Raw genomic sequence first — 6,000 nt, forward strand, 5'->3', positions numbered from 1 at the left:
AAAAAAGTAACGAGCCTGTTTTTACAATGTAAGGAGTAGAAAGTACATATTTTTGCGTATAAATGTAGGGAGTAAAAGTAAAAAGTCGTCAGAAAAATAAATACTCAAGTAAAGTACAGATACCTGAAAAATCTACTTAAGTACAGTAACGAAGTATTTGTACTTCGTTACTTGCCACCTCTGATGGAAGTTGAGGATGAGCTTTCAGAACACGTGGCTGCCGGAAATGCAAACCACGACAACTTGTATGGTTTCTGGCAGGCTTGTGGGGACATGAAAGAGTTCCTCACACGGACTGACATCAGAATACCCATGCACCCCGCAAGGATCAAACATCCAGAGTCTTGTCTTTTATCTGAGTTTGACGTGGATGGAATCTGTGTTGAGTTGGGTAGCATGAAGGCTTTACTCTATGGATTACACTACTTGATGCTGCCTGTCTTCAACGCATCCCACATCAAACTTCACCACTTCCTCTTCAGGAAACACATCGATAAGAGCACGTACTCAGACAAAGGCCTGGAAGTGATGAAGAATTGTTGTGGGGTGGTGATCGGGCATTTGGATGGAGGGTACTTTCTGAATGTCACTGCATTCCCGAAAGACAAGAGAAACCCTGCTTCTGTGCTCTCCACCCGTTCAGGCTATCAGGGAACTGCTGTTGAGGCCCCCAACGAAATGGTGGAGCACTTCAGACATGTCCTGAGGACCCAGCCAGCAAAAGACATCAAGAGGGCCACAATGACCAAGCAGAGCCTGACAAACACAGACAACTTTGAGATTCTGCAGGATGACATGAGGGTGGTGATGAACCTGCTTCAGCAGGGCCTGGAACACGCAAACAGGACCGATGAGAATGTGATACTGGTGCCATCTCTGACCAGGTTTGGCCAGAAACAACGGAGCAACATCCACCTGGCGTTCTTGGAGAGACACCATGTTGTGAGTATGTCAGTGCACTTAGCATGCACCATCTACGCTCGGGATCCCACCATGCACCTCATGTGGTCGAGGTATGGGCTTCAGAAGCTCATTGGCTTCACCCCAAAAATGTTCAGTGCTCTGGGGATGCATGAGGTGGTAAACATGCAAACGAATCTGGAATAGCGCTACCTGGATCTGGGTCCAACACTGTGCGAACTGCTGCCAAAGACTCCAGTGCGTTTTGTCCAGTTCTATGTCGACAGCCCTCATGCTCGCTGTAACCTGAGGCACAACCACCCTGTGAGTGGAGCGATTGCGCTCTGTGGCCTTCAGCATCCGCAGAGCAAAAAATCAATGTACAAAGATGCTCAACAGTACATACATGAAATAAAGAAAATAGTGTGTTAATTTCTCTGAACCATCTCTGGGGGACTTCTAATGGGATGGCGGAAAACAGAAAAGCTAATCGTGGGAGCACATTCATTTTGAGCACTTCTGCCCTCCCCCATAGTGATAAAGGTAGGTTTGTCCATCTGTTCAAATCGTCCCTCACAGTTCTCAATAATTTAGGGCCATTTAACTCAAAAATTGTATCAATCGGGGATGTAATATTGACACCAAGATATCGCATACCATCGGTTTTCCAAACAATAGGTGTTGAACTCAAATGACCTGAGTGTGTGAGACGATTCAGGGCGATGGCCTCGCTCTTTAACCAGTTGATCTTGTAACCACTAAACACACCAAAATCACTGATTAGTTTAAGCAAATGGGGCACAGAAAGAGCAGGTCTAGACAATGTCAATAAAATGTCGCCCGCTTAGAGATTAGCTTTAAAGTCATAATTAAAAAGTTTGATACCTGTTATACTCTGATTTTTCCTGATAGCACAGGCAAGAGGCTCAAGTGCTAGAGTGAAGATAACTTGGGAGGCTGGGCAGCCTTGTCTGGTGGATCTAAAAAGGTGAAAAGGGGGTGAGATTAAACCGTTAGTTTTGACACATGCGACCGGGTTATGGTAGAGGGCCTTAATCCATTGTATGCATACTGGTCCAAAGCCATACTTAGTCAGAATATGGAACAGATAAGACCACTCTATCCGGTCGAATGCTTTCTCAGCATCAAGAGAAATTGCAACTGCAGGATGTTGAAGAGATGCAGCCTCTGACATTACATGGAACAGTCTTCGCATATTATGGGCAGAATAACGACCAGCAATAAAACCAACTTGGTCCAAATGGATTAGTGATGAGATGACTTTCTCCAGGCGCATTGCAAGAGTTTTAGCGAAGATTTTATAATTGCTATTTAACAAGCTTAGGGGGCGGAAATTGCCCATTTTCGTGTGATCTTTGCCCGGCTTTGGCAATAGCGAGATAACAGCCATATTCATACTTTGGGGCATGGATTGAGTTGCAATAATATCCCTGTACAACAAGGTCAAGAATGGAGATTATACTTCCTGGAAACACTTATAGAAATCAACACTAAACCCATCTTGTTCATATGCCTTGAGATGAGTGTTGAGTGATGTGTCTCACCTGGGTTGGTTGCACCACCTGTGTCTTCTCTTGTGTATTTAAAGCAGAAGTAAGCAATATATTTGTGTTATTATATGTCTTAAATAGTTATATCTTCCGACAGCAATCACTTCTATAGAGTGTTTGGTCTGAAACACGGGTCTGTCAGTCCCTCTGCTCTGCTCTGAGCCCAGGAGAAAACTTTTTCTCGTATCCTACAGTTTTTATCCAATGAGGAGAGAGAACGGCATAAAGGGGCGGTCCTCTCTGTGTGTGCAGCCAAGGGATGCGCGTGAATGTGGTGACGTAGGGACGAGGACTGTTATGGTGCGTTCAAGGCAACCCGTAACTCGTGTATTTCCGACCTGTGAAGTCGTACCAGTTCGATCTGGTACGAGTTCACCGGTCTGAAGTTACGAGTGGCCGTTATAGTGACTTTCACAGGTAAAACAGGTCGGAGAAACACGAGTGGGTTGCCTGGAACGCTACAAAGTCGTAAGTTGTGACTTGAAGCTGTAATTTACGGTTTCAAAAGCCTGCCTGGAACGCAGCATTAGCCAAAACGACCGGATCGATTACTTCTGTTTTAACCTCAGTCTTCCCCTTTTTCTTTGTCAAATCATCTGTAGCCATGTTTCCATCCAAAGTGATTCGAATTACTGGGAAATGCGCATTAAAAGAAATTCGAATCGTGTGTGTTTCCATCTACGGACTTTGCACCCCCCCCCGGACGGATTGACGGTCTGATTTGAACACATTAGCGCGATTTAGCGCATATGTTTATTACCTTCATAACGCGACCTGTCCGTGTGTGTGTGTGTGTGTGTGTGTGTGTGTGTGTGTGTGTGTGTGTGTGTGTGTGTGTGAGAGAGAGAGAGTCGCGGCTGCCACAGACTTTATTAATGATAAACGCTGGATGCGCTGGTTGATAGGCGTTTCGTTTTTACTGAGGAGGAACTATGAAGAAGTGCAGTAACATCATTATGAAGGTGTGTGGGGGCTTTTATTTTGCCGTGGCGGTGCCACAATTAATTAATTAGTTGTTGTGTGACAGCGGAAACCCTGATGTTGTCTTGTGAGTGAACTGCAAACATGGGAGCAGATGGGGTGAAAATGCGCTACGTCACACTTGATTCGCATACAGCTGTTTCCATCCCATTCGATTCAACCAAAACCCGGCCATAGCGAGCGTATTTCAGTTTGTGCGAATCAGGGGATTTTAATGCGAATCACGGCGTTTCCATCATCATTTTCCGATGCGATACATCTCGATGCGCATCTAAACAGCTGATGGAAACGCACCTTGTGTTTGTACCCTGTGATCCTGCTCCTCGAGTGTCATCAGTAGGTCCAATTAATACATTTTGTTCCACCACACCCGCTTTTTTGTTCCAATCCTGTACACACCCTGACAACATCTTCTTTGCAGCTTGCATCATACACTCATTATGTGTTCAACTTCGTTACAGAATGAAGTTCCACTGGAGGAGGTTTTGGAGAAATTCAGGAAGGATTCACTCGATGAAAACAGTTCCATTACTGTTATTGCCAGACGGAGGCATATTGTTCAGAGTGCCTGCATGGCTCTGTCCCGCACTTATTTCTCGTGGCACAAATGTCCAAACATTGAATTTGTGTCGGAAAAAAGTGAATATTTATGCACCCAATATATTTCAGTCTAATTTTTTATCGGCCCTTTATCCAGTGATTTCCTGCTATATGGAAGGACCGCTTATCATTGCAGGAGATTTCAATTGTGTGCCAAATGCATTGTTAGATAGGTCGAATGGTCCTCTTCCATCTGATAGACGAAATTCAGCTGCAATGCATGAGTTTCAGACGCAGCTATCAATCAGTGATATTTGGCGCATGGTAAATTCAGATAATCAAGAATATACCTTTTTCTCTAACCCACATAGCTCCTATTCTAGAATAGACAGCATCCTCATGTCCTCCAACCTTACTCAAAATATAATTAATTCTCAAATTCATAGTATTCTTGTGAGTGATCATGCAGCGGTATCTGTTTCTTTTGTTCCACCATCTAATCTTTATAGATCCAAGCAGTGGCGATTAAATACTTCTCTTCTTAAGAGTACAGATTTTGTTTCATATATTAGAAACAAAATCTCTGAATTTTTTGAGATAAATTTGAATTCAGTATCAACAGTGTCCACTGTATGGGAAGCCTTTAAGGCTACATGCAGAGGATGGATCATCAGTTATGCAACTGCTGAGAAACGTAAAAAAAAATTGAGAAAAAGTTACATTTAAATGTTAAACTAAGGAAACTGGAGGAACAGCATATGGCTGACCCTTCAAATTTAGATCTTAGAAAATCTCTCACTGCTACTAGGGCAGACCTACAGAGGATTTTACATGAGGAAACAGCCTATGCTTTATTTAGAACACGAAGATTGTATTTTGAGTCAGGTGACAAGGCAGGGAGGATGTTGGCGAACAGAATAAAACAGATAGAGAATAGGCAGTTTATTCCAGCAGTTAGGGATGAACAGGGTAGACTACAGTGTGAGGTTAAGTCAATCTCCCAAATTTTTAAACAGTATTATTCTAAATTATATGGAACAGAGGGTGGGGCCAATAAAAAAAAGATGGATGCCTTTTTTGAGCACTTTGAGCTCCCTTCTGTGGAGAGGGAGGATAAACTTAAGTTAGACACCTCCTTGACAAGGTCAGAGATTGAGTTTGCGATTGGGAAGATGGCTTGTGGGAAATCTCCAGGGGAGGATGGTTTTGGTGCAGAATTTTATAAATGTTTCAAAAATCAGTTGTCCCCCATATTACTTTTACTTTATGAAGAAATCATTGAACGTGAGACCATGCCTCCCTCCATGTGTAAAGCTGTCATATCCCTATTGCCTAAAGCTGGAAAAGACCCCACTTTAGCAGGGAATTATAGGCCATTAAGTCTTCTTAATAGCGACTACAAGATATTGGCAAAGACACTTGCCCTTCGTTTAGAAGGTGTAGTCCCTTCTATAATACATGTAGACCAAGCTGGTTTTATTCCGGGCCGCCTAGCTGCTAACAATATGCGCAGGCTTTTTTTTTTTTTTTTGTCATTCAAATTTTTATTTGTTTTAACATAACTTTACAGACATTTCAAGTGTTACAGATATCGCACAAATCAATAGTCTGTTCAAGAAAGCAAAAAAGGAGAAACAGATTGATAGGACGAGGAGAAAAACAGACAAAAAGAGAAAATAAAAAACATCTGAAAAAATAAAAACAAAATACAACATTGATGAAAACAGAACACTCATCCCACAACTCAAAGGCAGCCCCCACCCCTGGCACCCCTGGCACCCCTCATGCTTCATACATATTCAAAGCATAAATAAATACAATTACATGCAATGTAACTATCCTTCCAACCATGCCTTACACCCCTCTATGGCACCCCCCTTATGTAGTTCACAAAGACTTCCCATATCTGACTAATTTTATTTGGAACATTATTAACCCTAGCAACCATCTTTTCAAAGGCAGCAGTCTCTGTCATGAGTTTTAACCACTCCACAAGCTCTGGTTTATG

This window comes from Trachurus trachurus (genome assembly GCF_905171665.1).
Source record: "Trachurus trachurus genome assembly, chromosome: 4".
NCBI classification, from domain to species: domain Eukaryota; kingdom Metazoa; phylum Chordata; class Actinopteri; order Carangiformes; family Carangidae; genus Trachurus; species Trachurus trachurus.